This window comes from Heterodontus francisci, chromosome 25 (assembly GCF_036365525.1).
Source record: "Heterodontus francisci isolate sHetFra1 chromosome 25, sHetFra1.hap1, whole genome shotgun sequence".
NCBI lineage: Eukaryota > Metazoa > Chordata > Chondrichthyes > Heterodontiformes > Heterodontidae > Heterodontus > Heterodontus francisci.
Genome location: NC_090395.1, coordinates 13225704 through 13247188, shown reverse-complemented (window position 1 = coordinate 13247188; position 21485 = coordinate 13225704).

Sequence of the window (21485 nt, the reverse complement as noted above, 5' to 3'; positions counted from 1 at the left end):
TGTGGCGGGCCTCTCCCAGAGGCATTTTTCGGGTCCCCCCAACGTTGGAGTTCGGTAAAATTCAGCCCACTATTACTGAGACTAGCTTTCAATAATTCCAGATTTTTTAACTTAATTAATTGAACTTATTACTTAACTGAATTTAAATTCCAACAGATGATGTAAATTAAAGTAAACAAAGGTTGGTGGAGTTGCGGATAGTGATGAGGATTGTCAGAGGATACAGCAGGATACAGCAGTTGGAGACTTGGGCGGAGAAATGGCAGATGGAGTTTAATCTGGACAAACGTGAGGCAATGTATTTTGGAAGATCTAATGCAGGTGGGAAGTTTACAGTAAATGGCAGAACCCTTAGGAGTATTGACAGGCAGAGAGATCTGGGCGTACAGGTCCACAGGTCACTGAAAGTGGCAACGCAGGTGGATAAGGTAGTCAAGAAGGCATACGGCATGCTTGCCTTCATCGGTCGGAGCATAGAGTATAAAAATTGGCAAGTCATGCTGCAGCTGTACAGAACTTTAGTTAGGCCACACTTAGAATATTGCGTGCAATTCTGGTCGCCGCACTACCAGAAGGATGTGGAGGCTTTGGAGAGGGTACAGAAGAGGTTTACCAGGATGTTGCCTGGTCTGGAGGGTATTAGCTATGAGGAGAGGTTGGATAAACTCGGATTGTTTTCACTGGAATGACGGAGGTGGAGGGGCGACATGATAGAGGTTTACAAAGTAATAAGCGGCATGGACAGAGTGGATAGTCAGAAGCTTTTTCCCAAGGTGGAAGAGTCAGTTACTAGGGGACATAGGTTTAAGGTGAGAGGGGCAAAGTTTAGAGGAGATGTGCGAGGCAAGTTCATTACACAGAGGGTGGTGAGTGCCTGGAACTTGCTGCAGGGGGAGGTGGTGGAAGCAGGTACGATAGCGACGTTTAGAAGGCATCTTGACAAATACATGAATAGGATGGGAGTTGAGGGATACAGTCCTCGGAAGTGCAGAAGGTTTTAGTTTAGACAGGCATCATGATCGGTGAAGGCTTGGAGGGCCGAATGGCCTGTTCCTGTGCTGTATTGTTCTTTGTTCTTTGACGTGCTGTTGGTGGTGAGATTAAGTCATTATTTCCAGTCCACTTTTGCCAAATCATATCTCAGCTCAGTAAAATTGGCCTTTCTCCAATTTAAAACTTGGACTCTTGATCTAGCTTTATCCTTTTCCATAAGTACTCTAAATCTATCTGAATAATGGTCAATGCCATCAAATGCTCTCCCACTGATACCCCTTCCACATGCCCAGCTTTTTCCCTAAAACTAAGTCCAGAATTGCTCCTCCTCTTATTGGGCTTGCCATGTACTGGCTAAAAAAGTTCTGAATGCATTTTATGAATTCTGCTCCCTCTGTGCCTTTCACACTAATTCTATCCCATTTAATATTAGGGTAGTTGAAATCCCACTATTACTGCCCTATTATTTCTGTACTTCTCTGCAATTTGCCTACATATTCTATCTCCCTGCCTGTTTGATGTTTATGGTTTACTCCCTGTAGTGGGATTGCCCCATTTTATTCTCCAGTTCAACCAATATAGCCTCATTTGATGCTCCTTCTGGTATATCATCCCTCCTCAAAGCTGTGGTTGTTTCTTTAACCAATACTGCAACTCTCCCTCCTTTTTTTATTCCCCTCTCTATCCTGTCTGAGACCCTGTAACCAGGAATATTGAGCTGCCATTCCTGCCCTTTAAGCCATGTTTCAGTAATGACTGGGATATCATACATCCAAGTGTCTATCTGCATCCTCAGATCATCTGCCTTATTCACTGGACTCCTTGCATTGAAGTATAAACCACTAATCACTGAACAACTCCTTTGTTGTCTATTTTCTAGCTTTTGTTTCATCTGTTTCCACACTCACTTATTAATTTCCTGCCTTCTATTTCCAGCTTTGCTTCTCTTCCTTCTGAATCTACACACAGGCTCCCACCCCCCTGCCAAGTTAGTTTAAACCCTCCCCAACAGCACTAACAAATCTCTCCACCACAATATTAGTCTTGACCCTGTTGAGGTGCAACCCATCTGGCTTGAACAGATCCCACCTCCCCTAAAACCGATCCCAATGCCCCAGGAATCTAAAGCCCTCCCTCCTGCATCATCTCTCCAGCCATGCATTCATCTGCTCTATCTGCCTATCTCTGTACTCACTGGTGCAAGAATAAACTGGAGAATATTACCTTTGAGGTCCTGCTTACTAATTCTTTTCCTAGCTCCCTGAAATCTGCCTGCAGGACCTCATCCCTCTTTCTGCCAATGTCATTGGTACCGATATGGACCATGACCTCTGGCTGTTCACCTTCCTGATTCAATGTTCTGCAGCTGCTCATTGCCGTCCTTAACCCTCGCACCAGGGAGGCAACACAACGTCCAGGAATCATGTCTGTGGCTGCAGAAACGCCTGTCTCTTCACCTAACTAATGAATCTCCTATCACTATCAATTTTCTGACCTTCCACGTTCTCCCCTCCACCCTGTACAGCTGAGCCACCCATGCTGCTGTGGGCTTGGCTCTGGCTTTACTTTCTAATGGAACTATTCTTATCCAGAACTGAATGCCAGACAGCAAGATGCACTCTTGTATTGCTTAATGCAGGGAATCTGAAGGTGAGAGAGAAAGGGAAGGTGAAGAATGAGGGTTAGAGACCAGGGAAGGTGAAAGGAAGACTTGCATTTATATAGCACCTTTCACATCTTCAGGACACTCCAAAGCATGTCACAGCCTTTTGAACTGTAGTCACTGTTGTAATGTCCGAAATGAGACAACTAATTTGCATACAACAAACTCCCACAGTCAGCACTGTGATACTGACAAGATCATCTGTCTTTGTGCTATTGATTGAGAGAGACATTTTGGCCAGGACACTGGGGAGAACTCCCTGTTCCTCTTCCAATAGTGCAGTAGGATCTTTTATTTCCACCTGAGAGAGCAGACGGGGCCTCGGTTTAATACCTCATCTGAAAGAGGTAGCTCCAACAGTGCGGTACTCCCTCAGCACTGCACTGGAGGGTCAGCCTGGATTTTTCATGCTCAGCTCGCTGGAGACTTGAACTTGAAACCAAAACTTGTTGACTCAGACGCAAAGATGTTACTAACTAAAAGACGGCTGAAAGAGAGAGGGACAGATAGCAGGGAGGGTGATGGAGAGAGGGGCAGATAGCAGAGAGGGTGATGGAGAGGGGCAGATAGCAGGGAGGGTGATGGAGAGAGGGGCAGATAGCAGGGAGGGTGATGGAGAGAGGGGCAGATAGCAGGAAGGGTGATGGAGAGAGGGGCAGATAGCAGGGAGGGTGATGGAGAGAGGGGCAGATAGCAGGGAGGGTGATGGAGAGAGGGGCAGATAGCAGGGAGGGTGATGGAGAGAGGCAGATAGCAGAGAGGGTGATGGAGAGAGGGGCAGATAGTAGGGAGGGTGATGGCGAGAGGGGCAGATAGCAGGGAGGGTGATGGAGAGAGGGGCAGATAGCAGAGAGGGTGATGGAGAGAGGGGCAGATAGCAGAGAGGGTGATGGAGAGAGGCAGATAGCAGGGAGGGTGATGGAGAGAGGGGCAGATAGCAGGGAGGGTGATGGTGAGAGGGGCAGATAGCAGGGAGGGTGATGGAGAGAGGGGCAGATAGCAGAGAGGGTGATGGAGAGAGGGGCAGATAGCAGAGAGGGTGCTGGAGAGGGGCAGATAGCAGAGAGGGTGATGGAGAGAGGCAGATAGCAGGGAGGGTGATGGAGAGAGGCAGATAGCAGAGAGGGTGATGGAGAGGGGCAGATAGCAGAGAGGGTGATGGAGAGAGGCAGATAGCAGAGAGGGTGATGGAGAGAGGCAGATAGCAGGGCGGGTGATGGAGAGAGGCAGATAGAAGGGAGGGTGATGGAGAGAGGCAGATAGCAGAGAGGGTGATGGAGAGGGGCAGATAGCAGAGAGGGTGATGGAGAGAGGGGCAGATAGCAGAGAGGGTGATGGAGAGAGGGGCAGATAGCAGAGAGGGTGATGGAGAGAGGGGCAGATAGCAGAGAGGGTGATGGAGAGAGGGACTGAACAGAGAGGTTACAGGACACAGAGAAAGGGAAGGTGAAGGAGAAATGGCAGAGAGACGAGAGGCTGAAGGAAGGAGATACAGAAATAGAAGGTGAAGGAGTGAGGCACAAATAGTAAGTGGACTGAAGTAAAGGGAGACAGAGCAGGGAGAGAGGAGAAAGATATAGAGAACTGGGAGGGTGTTGGAGAGAAGGATAGTGAGCAGGGAGGGTGATGGATACAGGGGATGGTGAACAAAAGAGGGATAGAGAGAAGGAATGGAAAATGAGAGTGGGATACAGTAGGGAGCATGAAGCTGAAAAGGACAGAGATAAGTGAGGGAGAAAGAGAGTGGAACAGAGAGTGTGAAGGGGGAATAAGTGAAAGCAGACAGCAAGCAGAGAAAAGGAGATAGGAAGAGAGGGCAGATGAAGGAGAGAGAGAGAGAATGGGGTTGATGAGGGAGAGAGTGATTGGGAGGTTCTCTCACGACCTACCGTAGGCCAAGTCTGGCAGATATGTCCTTCAGGACTCAGCCAGCTCAGTCAGTAGTGGTGCTAGTGAGCCACTCTTGGTGATGAACATTGAAGTCCCCCACCCAGATTACATTCTCTACCACAGTGCTTCTTCTACATAGTGTTCAACATGGAGGAGTATTGATTGATCAGCTGAGGGATAGTGGTAGGTGATAATCAGCAGGAGGTTTCCTTACCCAAAAATAAAGCATTTAAAAAATTAAATCTGGAGAAATTCATCCTTAAGTTCCCATCCTTAGATAACCCAAAGAACATGAAACTGATCATTTTTAGCAATGCTTTGTATGCTAATCTTCCTGATGGGTATTCCAGTGCAGCTGCTTTCATAATATTTCTTATGAGTGAAAACAGGAAATGTTGTTCCTCAGCTTGGGAAGAAAATAAAAATAAAAATTGTTGTTAAAAGTACTTTAGCTGCTGAAACACTGGGGCCTGGATTTTGTGGTATCACCAGGGCTCCCGGTGCCTGGCCGAAAAGGCAGGGAAACCCCACCACAACTCTTCCGAGCCCTCCCGGCTCAATCGTACGTTGTTTAGGCACTTAAGTGCCTGGTGCCAGAACACAGAATATACATCCCTTTAAAACAGGGATCCCGCCTCCAAGAGCTGCTGTCCAATCACAGGGCTGGGAGCGGTGGCCACTGCTAGTGCTGCAGAGCCTTGGACACAAGCCCTGCTCTGGAGCCCCTGACCTCAGGTAAGTGATGCGGGGTCTCCCCGGCCTGTCTGGAAGGCCCTGGCAAGGGGGGAGGGGGTGAGAGGGCCAGCATTCGGTGCAGGGGAAGGGGGGGTCGAAGGAAATGGAGTTTTTCCTGGGGGGGATCCTCCATTGGTCACAGGGTGCCCAACAGAGGAGGGACCCCCTACCAAGCCCATCGGTAGGGCCCTTCGTATTACTTAGGCGACCTCCCCGGATGGCAGAGGCCCCCACCACCCACCCCACCTCTGCCACCAGTTAATTCCTAGCAGTGAGGGGAGGTGGGGGGTGGGGTGGAAAGAGGCTATTAATAGGCCACTGAAGGACCTCAATTGGCCTCGAAGCAGAAAGGCTGTCGGCCTATCCCGCCCCATCAAATTGACCTGGCGACTGGTCCTCCACTCCCTGCCTCCTGACATGATTCTATGGGCCCCCCCCACACCCCCTGCCTCCAACCACATCTCATGGGGCCCACAGAATGCATCCCTGGCTCTTGTGGAGGCACTGAATATGGGATTCTATTTGTTAAATATTTGAAGCCAGATCTATAAAATGGACATAGTGAAGATAGTATATCCACTGAATGTTATGTAGATTATCGCTCATTTCAAAATTTGCGGATGATATAAAACTTGGAAGCATTGTGAACTGTGAGTAGGATAGTGTAGAATATCAAAAGGACATAGACAAGTTGGTGGAATGGGCAGACAGGTGGCAGATGAAGTTCAATGCAGAGAAATGTGAGGTGATTCTGGGAGGAAGAACACGGAGAGACAATATAAAATAAAGGACGCAGGAGCAGCGGGACCTGGGTGTATATGTGTATAAGTCATTGAAGGTGGCAGGACAGGTTCAGCGAGCAGTCAATAAAGCATACAGTATCCTAGGCTTTATTAATAAGGGTGCAGTGTGCAAGAGCAAGGAGATTACGATGAACTTGTATAAGACACTAGCTCGGCCTCAGCTGGAGTACTGCTTCCAGTTCTGGGCACCATATTCAAGGAAAGATGTGAAGGCATTGGAGTGCAAAAAAAGATTCACAAGAATGGTTCCAGGGATGTGGAACTTCATTTACGAAGATAGATTGGAGAAGTTGGGACTATTTTCCTTGGGGAAGAGATGACTGAGAGGAGATTTGATAGAGGTATTCAAAATCATGGGTCCGGACAGAGCTGATCGGGAGAAACCGTTCCCACTCCTGAAAGGATCAAGAACAAGAGGGCACAGATTTGAGATAACTGGCAAAAGAAGCGATGGTGGCATGAGGAAAAACTTTTTCACACAGAGAGTGATTAGAATCTGGAATGCACTGCCAGAGTGTGGTGGAGGCAAGTTCAACTGGGGTATTCAAAAGGGAATAGATAGTTACCTGAGAAGGAAGAACGTACAGGGTTATGGGGAGAAGGCGGGCGAGTAGCACTAAGTGAATTGCTCACTCGGAGAGCCAGTGCAGACATGATGGGCTGAATGGCCTCATTCTGTGCTGTAACAATTCTGTGATTCTGCGATTGTGGGATAATGAACAATAGAAAAAGAGTGCGTGAGAAAAGGTCACCTTGCTGGCTTGAAACAAATGCTGCAGAGAAACCAAATGTAAGTCATAAACAACAGTGCGTGTGTGAGAAAATGGTTAGAGGTCCTAGAGAATGTAATACTTTGGATAGAATATGGAGGGTTTTGATCTAATTTGATTTGAAATTTTGGCTGTGCGTATTAACTCTAATTTTTACTTAAAGAGAGAACAGCATCTGCTAATTGTACATTAATTGTGTTTCATTGTATGCAGGTGGTGGACATTAACTGGGGATTAACTTGTGCCCCAAGAAATAGGCAGACAAACTGTGGTGGCTGGGCAAGGAGGCATTTGCTTGTTACGTGTAAGCCTGAAAATAAATATAAATGTGTGTAAAGATTACCTCCATTTCTATCCTTACCAACTGACTTTCTGGAAAAGAAAACAGGGGCAGATGAAGGAGAGAGGGAAGGTGAAGGAGAGAGAGGGGAAGAGAGAAGAGGGGGTGAAGGAGGACGAGGGAGAGAAAAATGGAGGAAGGGTGAAAGAGAGTGACAGGGAGAGAGATGAGGGTGAGAGAGGGATGTAGGGAGGGTGAAGCAGAGAGGGAGGGATAGAGGGTGGGATTGGGGCTAATATACTGTCATGGATTGAGATTGGTTAATCGAAAACAGAGAGTAGGAATAAACGAGTCATTCTCAGGTTGGTAGGCTGTGACTACTGGGGTACCGCAGGGATCGCTGCTTGAGCCTCAACTATTCACAATCTATATCAATGATTTAGATGTGGGAATCAAATGTAATATTTCCAAGTTTGATGATGACACAAAACTAGGTGGGAATGTGAGTTGTGAGGAGGATGCAAGATGCTTCAAGAGGATTTAGACAGGCTGAGTGAGTGACAAGAACATGGCATAATGTGGAAAAATGTGAAATTATCCACTTTGGTAGGAAAAACAGAAATGTAGAGTATTTCTTAAATGGTGAGAGATTGGGACGTGTAGATGTCCAAAAGGACCTGGGTGTCCTTGTTCATAAGTCACTGAAAGCTAACATGCAGCTGCAACAAGCAATTAGGAAGCAAATAGTATGTTGGCCTTTATTGCAAGAGGATTTGAATACAGGAGTAAAGATGTCTTACTGCAATTGTATAAAGCCTTCGTGAGACCACAGCTGGAGTATTGTGTACAGTTCAAGTCTCCTTACCTAAGGAAGGATATACTTGTCATAGAGGGAGTGCAACGAAGGTTCACCAGAATGATCCCTAGGATGGCGGGATTGTGCTATGAGGAGAAATTGAGGAGACTGGGCCTATATTCTCGAGAGTTTAGAAGAATGAGAGGTGATCTCATTGAAACATAGAAAATTCTTACAGGGCTCGACAGGGTGGATACAGGAAGGATATTTTCCCTGGCTGGGGGATCTAGAACCAGGGGACACAGTCTCACTATAAGGGGCAGGCCATTTAGGACTGAGATGAGGAGGAATTTCTTCACTCAGAGGGTGGTGAATCTGTGGAATTCTCTGCCCCAGAGGGCTGTGGAGACTCAGTCGTTGAGTGTGTTCAGGACAGAGATTGATAGATTTCTACATATTTAAAATATCAAGGAACACGGGGATAGTATGGGAAAATGGTCTGAGGTAGAAGATCAGCCATGATCTTGTTGCAGCAGGCTTGAAGGGCCGAATGGCCTATTCCTGCTTCTATGCTTCTATTTCCTATGTTCCTGTGAAGGAATGAGGGATGGAGAGAGGGTGAAGGAGGGAGGGATGGGGAGAGTGAATGAGAGAATGATGAGGGGAGGGAGGGTGAAGGACAGAGGAATGGAGGGAGAGTGAAGAGGAGAGGGAGGGTGGGAGGGTGAAGGAGAGAGGGATGGAGAGAGGAATGTGAGAGTGAAGGAGAAGGGATGAAGGGAAGATGAAGGAGAGAAGGATGTGGAAAGATGGAGAGGGATGTGGAGGGAGGGGGAGGGAGCTGGATGGAGGGGAGGGATGAAGACGAATGTAGAGGGAGGAGAGGGATATGGAGGGAGAGGGAGAGATGTGGAGAAAGAGGAATGTTGAGGGAGGGAAGGGATGGTAAGGGATGTGGAGGTGGGAGGGGGATGTTGAGGGAGGGGGAGGGAACTGAATGGAGGGGACGGATGTGGAGGGAGGATGAGGGATATGGAGGGAGGGGAGGGATATGGAGAAATGGAGAGGAATGTGGAGGGAGGAGAGGGATATGGAGGGAAGAAAGGGAGATGTTGGAGAAAGAGGGATGTTGAGGGAGGGGAGGAGGATGTGGAGGGAGGGTGATATGGAGGGAGGGGAATGTGGAAGGAGAGGGATTTGGAGGGTGATGTGGAGAGAAGAGGATGCCGAGAGAGGTGGAGGGATGAGGAGGGAGGGGGATAAGGAGGGAGAGGATTAGAGAGAAGGGGATGTGGAGGGAGCATGAGGGGTATGGAGGGAGGCGACTGCAGAGGGAGGAAGATGTGTAGGGAGGGGGATATAGACAGAGGAGTATGTGGAAGAAGGAGGAGGATGTGGAGGGAGGATGTGGAGGGAGGGGGATAGTGAGGGAGGGTGATGTGGAGGGAGGGAGGGGGATGTGGAGGGAGGGAGCAGGTTAGGGAGGGTGATGTAGAGGGAGGGTGATATGGAGGGAGGGTGATATGGAGGGAGTGGTATAGGGAGGGTAGTTGGAGGGAGGGTGTGTGGAGGGAGGGGGATAGGGAGAGATTTGGAGGGAGGGAGGATATGCGGAGGGAAGGAGGGGGATAGGGAGGGAGGATGATGTGGAGGGAGGGAGGGTGATGTGGAGGGAGGGAGTGGGATAGGGAGGAATTTGGAGGCAGGGAGGGAGCGGGATAGGGAGGGTGATGTGGAGAGAGGGAGGGAGATGGGGAGGGAGGATGATGCGGAGGGAGTAGGAGTGGGAGGGAAGGTGAAATGGAGGGAGGGAGGAGGATGTGGGGAGATGTGGAGGGAGGGAAGGGGATATGGAGGGAGGGAGGGGGATAGGGAGGGATGTGGAGGGAGGGGGATAGGAAGGGATGTTGGGTGAGGGAGGATGATGAGGAGGGAGGGTGTTCTGGAGGGAGAGAGGGTGTTGTGGAGGGAGGGAGGATGACATGGAGGGAGGGAGGGGGAATGGGAGGGATGTGGAGTGAGGGAGGGTGTTTTTGAGGGATGGATGGTGATGTGGAGTGAGGGGGAGAGGGAGGGATGTGGAGTGAGGGAGGTTGATTTGGAGTGCGGGAGGGGGATAGGGAGGGAGAGTCCCTGTCTCTGTCCGCTCTGAGGGGGAGGTCGGGTTGAGAAGGGGGGAGGTTAGGTTGAGGAGGGGGGAGGTGCGGTTGAGGAGGGGGGAGATCAGGTTGAGGAGGGGGGAGATGGGGTTGAGGAGGGGGGGATGTTGGGTTGAGGATGGGGGGGATGTTGGGTTGAGGATGGGTGAAGTCAGGTTGAGGAGGGAGCTCAGGTTGAGGAGGGGGGTGGTGGGTTGAGGAGGGGGAGAGGTGGGGTTGAGGAGGGGGGAGGTCGGGTTGAGGAGGAGGGAGGTCGGGTTGAGGAGGGGAAAGGTGGGGTTGAGGAGGGGAGGTTGAGGAGGGGGGAGGTGAGTTGAGTAGGTGGGTTGAGGAGGGGGAGGTGGATTGAGGAGGGAGAAGGTCAGGTTGAGGAAGGGGAGGTCAAGTTGAGGAGGGGGGAGGTCGGGTTGAGGAGGGAGGAGGTGGGGTTGAGGAGGGGGGTTGAGGAGGGTGGAGGTGAGGTTGAGGAGGGGGCAGGGGGGTTGAGGAGGAGGACAATGTCAGGTTGAGGAGGGGGAGGGGGTTGAGGAGGGGAGTGATGTCAGGTTGAGGAGGGGGGAGGGGGTTGAGGAGGGGGATGTTGGGATGAGGAGGGGGAGGTCGGTTGAGGAGGGGGAGGTGGGTTGAGGTAGGGGGGGAATGTCAGGTTGAGGAGGGGGAGGGGGTTGAGGAGGGGGAGGTGGGTTGAGGAGGGGGGAGGGGGTTGTTGGGATGAGGAGGGGGAGGTCGGTTGAGGAGGGGGAGGGGGTTGAGGAGGGGGAGGTCCGTTGAGGAGGGGGAGGTCCGTTGAGGAGGGGGAGGTGGGTTGAGGTAGGGGGGGATGTCAGTTTGAGGAGGGGGAGAGGGTTGAGGAGGGGGAGGTGGGTTGAGGAGGGGGGATATGTCTGGTTGAGGAGGGGGAGGTGGGTTGAGGAGGGGGGATATGTCTGGTTGAGGAGGGGGAGAGGGTTGAGGAGGGGGAGGTGGGTTGAGGAGGGGGATGTCAGGTTGAGGAGGGGGAGGTAGGTTGAGGAGGGGCGGCTCCCGGAGTTGCTTTGCGGAAGGTGCAATCTGTCGCTATTTGTGATCGGATCCTCCCGGAGAAATGGTGTTAAATAAACGGCAGCTGCTGAATGGGTGTGTGCGGGAGAAGCAAAGCACTTGTTTACCTGGCTGAGAACAGAGTGACCTTGGGAAGCGCTGAGCGCTTTCCCCGGAATCCTGGATCCGGCCTCTGTAGAATGATCTTACAAAGATGCTGCTGATTCTCGGCTTCCACAGCTCAGCAATGCCGACTCAGGCCGGAACATGAACAAAATCGCACTGATTCCATGCAACCTCCTTGTGCAATCCTTCAGCTGCTGCCAGCCCGCTCTGCAGGGTTCCAGCCGGGCACGGGATCTATTGGCAGCATCGCAGGCTGGTGAGGGCGGGCACAGCCCTTTACCTGGGCACCAGCTGCAGCAATCAGCTGGCACCGCCTCCCGCCACAAGGCTGCTCAATGTGTGGCCTCTGCACTGTCTGATGAAACAAGGAGGAAGCAGATGCTAACTCCACAGACAGCTCACTCTCTGGCAATCTCCATCCTTCTCTTCCTCTTCTATCTCTCCTCTCTCTCGCTGTTTCAGTGTCCCAGTTTTCTTTCATTCCATATCTCTATCTGTTTCTCTTTCCTGTTTTCCTCTCTCTGTTTATGATCAGTCTCTCTCATTAGCTCCTGTTCACACCTGCATTACAGGAACCCCATGACAGCATACTGTTCCTGTTGTTGCCACGTCTATCCTTACCAAACTTGTCTGACACAAACCCAAACCATACCAGTCTGGAATAAAAACAGAACATGCTGGATGCTTAACAGCTCTGGCAGCATCTGTCGAGAGAAACAGAATTAACAGGCTGAGTTTTCCTGCAGACTTCAGGACCCCTGAAGTCTGAGAACAGAGAGGTCAGAGTGAGAGCAAGGTAGAGAATTAAAGGACAGGTGACTGGAAGCTCAAGGTCATGCTTGCAGACTGAATGGAGGTGTTCTACAGAATGGTCACCCAATCTGCATTTGGTCTCCTCAATGTAGAAGAGACATTATCATCACTGAATACCCAGTATACTAAAGTGAGAGAAGTATCATATAAATCATCACTTCACCTTGATGGAGTGTTGGGGGCCTTGGTTGGTGAGGAGAGAGGAGGTAAAAGGGCAAGTATTACACCTCCTGCACTTGCAAGGAATGGTGCCATGGGAATAGGACGGGGTGTTGGAGGTGATTGAGGAGTGGACCAGGGTGTCACAGAGGGAACAGTCCCTTCAGATGCTGAAAGTGGAGGGGAAGGTGTATTAGGTGGTGGCATCACATTGTAGATGGTGGAAGTGGCAGGGGATTATGTTTTGAATACATGTCAGTCCCATGTGATCCTACTGCATTATTCTGTGTTCACAGACAGAGTGTATCAAAAACCGAGTATGCAAGTTTTAAATTTGGTCTAAGTGAGAGTGTTTTGTAAGTAGTGGTAGGTGAACAGTATGAAACTGACATTTAGTTTAACCTTTTCAATTTAGCTTAGCACTTTAAAATCTAAAAGAAACTGCAAGTTAGTTAAAACTTAACCGAAGCTGCCTATTAGTGGAAGTGAACTGTCAACCAGCTGGAAGTGGTGCCTGAATAGAAGCATAGAATCATAGAATGGTTACAGCACAGAAGGTGGTCATTCGGCCCGTCATATCCATGCCAGCTCCCTGCAAGAGAAACTCACCCCATCCCACTCCCCTGCCTTTTCCCTGTAGCCCTGCAAATTCTTTCTCTTCAGATAATTATCCAATTCCCTTCTGAAGGCCTCGATTGAATCTGCCTCCACCACACTCTCAGGCAGTGCATTCCAGATCCTAACCACTCCCTGCAAAAAATGTTTTTCCGCATGTTGTTGTTGCTTCTTTTACCAATTACCTTAAATCTGTGGCCTCTGATTCTCGCTTCTTCCTCCAATGGGAACGGTTTCTCTCTATGTACTCTATCCAGAGCCCTCACGGTTTTGAACACCTCTATCAAATCTCCTCTTAATCTTCTCTTCTCCAAGGAGAACAGCCTCAGCTTCTCCAATCTCTCCACATAACTGAAATTCCTCATCCCTGGAACCATTCTCATGAACCTTTTCTGCACCCTCTCTAATGCCTTCACATCCTTCTTTAAGTGTAATGCCCAGAACTGAACACAATACTCCAGTTGAGGCCGAGCTAATATTTTAGACAGGTTTATCATAACTTCCTTGTTTTTGTGCTCTATGTCCCCTATTTATTGTTTTTATTTATTCATGGGATGTGGGTGTCACTGGCCAGGCCAGCATTTATTGCCCAACCCTAACTGCCCTTGAGAAGGTGGTGGTGAGCTGCCTTCTTGAACCGCTGCAGTCCATGTGGGGTAGATACACCCACAGTGCTGTTTGGAAGAGAGTTCCAGGATTTTGACACAGCGACAGTGAAGGAACGGCGATATAGTTCCAAGTCAGAATGGTGTTTGCCTTGGAGGGGAACTTGCAGGTGGTGATGTTCCCATGCATCTGCTGCCATTGTCCTTCTAGGTGGTAGAGGTCGCGGGTTTGGAAGGTGCTGTCTAAGGAGCCTTGGTGCGTTGCTGCAGTGCATCTTGTAGATGGTACACACTGCTGCCACTGTGCATCGGTGGTGGAGGGAGTGAATGTTTGTAGATGGGGTGCCAATCAAGCAGGCTGCTTTATCCTGTCGAGCTTCTTGAGTGTTGTTGGAGCTGCACCCATTCAGGCAAGTGGAGGGTATTCCATCACACTCCTGATTTATGACCTGTAGATGGTGGACAGGCTTTGGGGAATCAGGACGTGAGTTACTCGCTGCAGGATTCCCAGTTTCTGACCTGCTCTTGTGGCGACTGTATTTATGTGGTTGGTTCTGTTCAGTTTCTATAAATCCAGGATCTCATAGGCCTTATTAACTGCTTTCTCAACTTGACTTGCAACCTTCAATGATTGTGCACATACACGCTAGGTCCCTCTGCTCCTGTACCACTTTTAGAATTGCAAATTTTATTTTATATCTGCTTTTTCTTCTGGGAAAAATGAATCACTTCACTCTTTTCTGCATTAAATTTCATCTGCCACTTGTCCACTCATTCCACCAACCTATCTATGTCTACTTGAAGTTTATTTTCTCCCTCACAGTTCACGATACTTCCAAGTTTTATGTCATCTGCAAATGTTGAAATTGTGCCCTGCACACCCAAGTCATGAAGAAAAGCAGGGTCCTAACATTGACTTCTGTGGATCCCAATGATCTACCTTCCGCTAGTAGACAAAACGACTGTTCACCACTACACTGTCACTCAGCCAGTTTTGTATCCATGCTGCTACCATCCCATTTATTCCATGGGCTTTAACTTTGTTGACAAGCCTGTTATGTGGTACTTTATTAAATGCCTTTTGGACATCCACGTACACCACATCAACCACGTTATCCTCATCGATCTTCTCTGTTACCTCTGAGCAGGAAGTTGATTCAACAACAACTTATATTTATATAGCACCTTTAACATAATAAAATGTCCCAAGGTGTTCACAGGGACATTATGAAACTAAGTATGACACTGAACCACAAACAGAGATATTAGGTTCAATGACCAAAAGCTTGGTCAAAGAGGTGGGTATTAATCTCTTTTTTATCCTTCTCTTTGGCCTCCTTGTCTCCAGATACAATGGGTAAACGCCTGGAGGTGGTCAGTGGTTTGTGAAGCAGCGCCTGGAGTGGCTATAAAGGCCAATTCTAGAGTGACAGACTCTTCCACAGGCGCTGCAGATAAAATTGGTTGTCGGGGCTGTTACACAGTTGGCTCTTTCCTTGCGCTTCTGACTTTTTTCCTGCCAACAGCTAAGTCTCTTCGACTCGCCTTTATGGCTGCCCACCAGCTCTGACGATCGCTGGCAACTGACTTCCACGACTTATGATCAATGTCACAGGACGTCATGTCGCATTTGCAGACGTCTTTAAAGTGGAGCCATGGACGGCCGATGGGTCTGATACCAGTGACAAGCTCGCTGTATAATGTGTCCTTGGGGATCCTGCCATCTTCCATGCGGCTCACATGGCCAAGCCATCTCAGGTGCCGCTGGCTCAGTAGGGTGTATATGCTGGGGATGTTGGCCGCCTCGAGGACTTCTGTGTTGGAGATACTGTCCTGTCACCTGATGCCAAGGATTCTCCGGAGGCAGCGAAGATGGAATGAATTGAGACGTCGCTCTTGGCTGACGTACGTTGTCCAGGCCTCACTGACATAGAGCAAGGTACTGAGGGCACAGGCTTGATACACTCGGACTTTTGTGTTCTGTGTCAGTGCGCCATTTTCCCACACTCTCTTGGCCAGTCTGGACATAGCAGTGGAAGCTTTTCCCATGCGCTTGTTTAATTCTGCATTGAGAGACAGGTTACTGGTGATAGTTGAGCCTAGGTGGGTGAACTCTTGAACCACTTCCAGAGCGTGGTCACCGATATTGATGGATGGGGCATTAAGAAGTGTCTTAAATCAGGAAAGTGAGGTGGAGAGGCAGAGAGGGTTTAGGGAGTGAATTCCAGAGCTTAGGGCCTAAGCAACTGAAGGCGTTGGAGCGATTAAAATCAGCGATGCAAAAGAGGCCAGAATTAAAGGAGCTCAGATATCTTGGGGGGTTGAGGAGGTTACAGAAATAGGGAGGGGCGAGGCTATCGAGGGATGTAAAAACAAGAATGAGAATTTTAAAATCAAGATAATGCTTGATCAGGAGCCAATGAGCACAGGGCTGATATGGGAATGGGATTTGGTGTGAGTTAGGACACAGGCAGCAGAGACTTGGATGGCCTCAAGTTTACAGCGAGTAGAATGTGGGAGACCAGGCAGGAGTGCGTTGGAACAATCAAGGTAAAAAAGGCATGAATGAGGGTTTCACCAATAGATTAGCGGAGACAGGGGTAAAGACAGGCACAAATATAAGGTCAGAAGCTCCCCTCATCAGAACAGAGGAAGATAGGAACAGGAGTATGCCATTCAGCCCCTCGAGCCTGTCCCGCCATTCAATGAGATCATGGCTGATCCGTGGCCTAACTCCATATACCTGTCTTTGGCCCAGATCCCTTAATATCTTTGCTTAGCAAAAATCTATCTCTCTCAGATTTAAAATTAACAACTGTTCTAGCTTCAACTGCTGTTTGTGGGAGGGAGTTCCAAACCTCTACCACCCTTTGTGTGAAGAAGTGCTTCCTAACATCTCTCCTGAACAGTCTGGTCCTAATTTTTAGACTATGCCCCTAGTTTTAGAATCTCCAACCAGTGGAAATAGTTTATCTTTATCTAGCCTGTCTTTTCCTGTTAATATCTTGAAGACTTCGATCAGATCACCCCTTAACCTTCTAAATTCTAGCGAAAACAGGCCTAATTTGTGTAATCTCTCCTCGTAACTTAACCCCTGTAGTCCAGGTATCATTCTTGTAAACCTATGTTGCACTCCCTCCAAGGCCAATATATCCTTCCTAAGGTGTGGTGCCCAGAACTGCTCACAGTACTCCAAGTGGGGTCTAACCAGGGTTTTGTACAGCTGCAGTATAACCTCTGTGTCTTTATACTCCAGTCCTCTAGATATAAAGTCTAGCATTCCTTTAGCCTTTATGATTATCTTCTGCACTTGCTCGTGGCATTTTAAAGATCTATGCACCTGAACTCCACAAGTCTCTTTGCATATCTACTGTACTTAACCTCTTCCCATTTAGAAAGTACCCTGCTCTATCCTTTTTTGGTCCAAAATGGATAATCTCACACTTGCCTGCATTGAAATCCATCTGCCACAGTTTTGCCCACTCACCTAGTCTATCACTATCTCTTTGCAATTTTATGCTATCATCTAGACTGTCTACAATGCCACCTAACTTTGTATCATCAGCAAATTTGGATATATGACTTACTAAGCCATCATCCAAGTCGTTCATGAATAATGTGAATAATTGAGGCCCCAACACAGATCCCTGCGGGACACCACTAGTTACATCCTGCCAATCAGAGTACTTACCCATTATCCCCACTCTCTGTCGTCTACCACTCAACCAACTTTCTAACCATGTCAATAACTTGCCCTCAACTCCATGGGCTTCTACCTTAGTTAACAGTATCTTAGGTGGGACTTTATCAAATGCCTTCTGGAAGTCCATATAAATAACATCCTTAGACATTCCCCTGTCCACTACCTTAGTCACCTCTTCAAAATATTCAATGAGATTTGACAGGCATGACCTTCCCGTCATGAATCCATGCTGGCTGTCCCTGATTAGCTGAAATTTTTCTAGGTCTTCAGTCACCCTATCCTTGATTATAGACTCCAGCAACTTGCCCACCACAGATGTCAGGCTAACTGGTCTGTAATTTACTTGGTTCCCCCTTTCACCCTTCTTAAAAAGTGGAGTGACATGTGCAACTTTCCAATCCAGAGGGACCACTCCTAAATCTAAGGAACTCTGAAAGACTATAGTTAGGGCATCTACAATGTGCTCCCCTACTTCCTTTAACACCCTCGGATGGAAACCGTCAGGTCCTGGGGATTTCTCACTCTTTAGTTCCATTAATTTCCTTGTTACTGATGTTTTACTTACGTTAATTGTATTCAGTCTCAGTCCCCTTTCGGCTATTAATTTTTTCGGGACTTCCAGCAAGTTATCCTTCTTTTCAACTGTAAATAGTGAGGCAAAGTAATTGTTCAACATGTCTGCCATTTCCCCATTCTCAATGACAATATCTCCAGTTTCAGCTTTTATTGAGCCGACATTGCTCTTGACCACCCGCTTTCCCTTTATGAAACTATAAAATTTCTTCTTATTGATTTTGATGTCCCTTGCAAGTTTCCCCCTTTCATAATCTCTTTTAGTAGCTCTTATAAGCTGCTTTGTGACCCTTTGCTGGTCTTTCTATCGATCCCATTCGGCGTTTTGCATTTTTGTAAGCCCTTTCTTTTTGTTTTATGCTATTCCTAATCTCTTTAGTTGTCCATGGCTGTTTTTTCTGTGAAGTGGAGCTTTTTCCTCTCAGGGATTTACTCACTCTGTATTTCGTTAAATGTTTCTTTAAATATTCTCCATTGTTCTTCAGTCGTTTGACCCATTAACAGATCTACCCAGTTTATCGTGGACAGTCTCTGTCTCATCCCAGTAAAGTCAACCTTACCCAAGTCTAAAATTCTAGTAGCTGATTCATGCTTTTCACTTTCAAACGCTACCTTGAATTCGATCATGTTGTGATCATTATTTGATAAATGTTCACGCACAGTTAGGCTACTAATTAAATTTGGCTCATTACTCATAACTAAATATAATATTGCCAGTCCCCTTGTTACATCTAGGACTTATTGCTGTCGGAAACTATCCCGGACACATTCCAGAAATTCACTACCTTTCTGACAGGTGCTAGTCTGTCTCTCCCAATCTATGTGTAAATTAAAATCCACCATTAATACTACTGCCTTTGTTACACACTCGCCTAATTTGTGCATTTCTCCAATCTAACACCTCAGAACTGCTACCAGGGGGTCTATACACGACACCGAATGCAGTTTTCGATCATTTTCTGTTCCTCAATTCCACCCATAAGGTCTCCACTGGATGCTTTCCCCTCATTATATCCTCCCTCACCAATGAGGTGATATTATTTCTAATCAGTGAGGCTACTCCACCCCCTCTGCCATTTTCCCTGTCCCTCCTGTAAACTTTATAACCAGGTATATTTACTTCCCAGTCCCGACCATCCCGCAGCCATGTCTCCGCAATGGCCACCACATCATAATCTTCCATTTGAATTTGCGCCAGCAGTTCATCTAGTTTATTCCTTACTCTCCGTGCATTTGTATATCGAACTCTTATTTGGGCTATACCCCCTAACCTGTCCCTCAGCATTTATGCATTTTGGAAGGTCCAATAAGATGGGAATTATACAGTAAATGGCAGAACCCTTAGGAGTATTGACAGGCAGAGAGATCTGGGCGTACAGGTCCACAGATCACTGAAAGTGGCAACGCAGGTGGATAAGGTAGTCAAGAAGGCATACGGCATGCTTGCCTTCATCGGTCGGGGCATAAAGTATACAAATTGGCAAGTCATGTTGCAGCTGCACAGAACCTTAGGCCATACTTGGAATATTGCGTGCAATTCTGGTCGCCACACTACCAGAAGGATGTGGAGGCCTTGGGGAGGGTACAGAAGAGGTTTACCAGGATGTTGCCTGGTCTGGAGGGTATTAGCTATGAGGAGAGGTTGGATAAACATGGATTGTATTCACTGGGACGACGGAGGTGGAGGGGCGACATGATAGAGGTTTACAAAGTTATGAGTGGCATGGACAGAGTGGATAGTCAGAAGCTTTTTCCCAGGGTGGAAGAGTCAGTTACTCGGGGACATAGGTTTAAGGTGTGAGGGGCAAAGTTTAGAGGGGATGTGCGAGGCAAGTTCTTTACACAGAGGGTGGTGAGTGTCTGGAACTTGCTGCTGGGGGAGGTGCTGGAAGCAGGTACGATAGCGACGTTTAAGAGGCATCTTGACAAATACATGAATAGGATGGGAATAGAGGGATACGGACCCCGGAAGTGCAGAAGGTTTTAGTTTAGACCGGCATCAAGATCGGCGCAGGCTTGGAGGGCCGAATGGCCTGTTCCTGTGCTGTACTGTTCTTTGTTCTTTGAATGGCTTCCTGTACCACGGTGCTATGGTCAGTTTGCTCATCCTCCCTACAGTCCCTGCTCTCATCCGCAAAGGGTGCAAGAATCTTGAACCTGTTGGACAAGAACAATGGCTGAGGCTCCTGCAACACTACTTCCTGGATCCCTCTACCTGCCTCATTCATAGTCACACCCTCCTGTTCCTGACGACTGGCTGAATTCAAGGTAGTTAATCTAACTCTCCCCCTCCCTAATGTGTCGCAGTGTCTAAGCTCGGACTCCAGCTCAACAACTCTGAGCCGGAGTTCCTCGAGGAGCCAACACTTGCTACAGATATGTTCACCAGGAATCACAGTGGGGTCCACCAGCTCCCATATAGGGAGGTACAACACATCGCCTGGCCCTGCATCTCTATTTTATTGAATTAGATTTTAATTTGTTTTTTAAATTTCCAACTGGTCTTTAGTTTTTAATCTGTAAAATATTTCTCCTGTTCACCTTTAATCTGAAATCAACTTCGAATAAGTAATTCAAATTAGCAGTTACTTACCAACCAATGAACTTACGGTTTTCCTGTGATGTCACTCTTTGCTTTTTTTTCACCCTGTTTTCACTCCCTGAAATTACCCAAAAATTAAATTTACACTAGGAACCTTGATCCCCCCCCTAAAAAACACTACCTACTATATTGAAAAGAACTGTAGACCTTTCTCTTCACTTTAGTTACGAACCCAGCTATTCAGAGTTATGACCGAACAGCTGTTACACACCAACCAATCACCTTGCAAGCTTTCCTGGCATGTCATTGTTGACTTTTTTTCAAAACTCCTGCGCGCCTGGACTGCTCCCGGAAGTTCCGCTAGCTGAGTGAACTCTCTCTCTCTGCCGGTCTCTTTATACCCCGGCTCCGCTCTCGCTGTTTCCCGCTGTCTGAGTGAACTCTCTCTCTCTGCCGGTCTCTTTATACTCCGGCTCTGCTCTCGCTCGCTGAGTGAACTCTCTCTCTCTCTCTCCCGGTCTCTTTATACTCTGGCTCCTCTCTCGCTGTTTCCCGCTGTCTGAGTGAACTCTCTCACTCTCTCGCTCTCTCTCTCTCCCGGACACATTATACTCCGGCAACGCTCTCGCTGTTTGTCGCTGTCTGAGTGAACTGTCTCTCTCTCTCTCTCTCTCTCTCTCCCGGTCTCTTTATACTCCGGCTCCACTATCGCTGTTTCCCGCTGTCTGAGTGAACTCCCACTCTCTCCCTCCCCCGGTCTCTTTATACTCTGGCCCCTCTCTCGCTGTTTCCCGCTGTCTGAGTGAACTCTCTCTCTCTCTCCCGGTCTCTTTATACTCTGGCTCCACTCTCGCTGTTTCCCACTGTCTGAGTGAACTCTCTCTCTCTCTCACCCGGTCTCTTTATACTCCGGCTCCACTCTCGCTGTTTCCCGCTGTCTGAGTGAACTCCCACTCTCTCCCTCCCCCGGTCTCTTTATACTCTGGCCCCTCTCTCGCTGTTTCCCGCTGTCTGAGTGAACTCTCTCTCTCTCTCCCGGTCTCTTTATACTCTGGCTCCACTCTCGCTGTTTCCCACTGTCTGAGTAAACTCTCTCTCTATCCCCCGGTCTCTTTATACTCCGGCTCCGCTCTCGCTGTTTCCCGCTGTCTGAGTGAACTCTCTAACTCTCTCTGCAGGTCTCTTTATGCTTAGGCTCCAGTCTCGCTGTTTCCTGCTGTCTGAGTGAACTCTCTCTCTC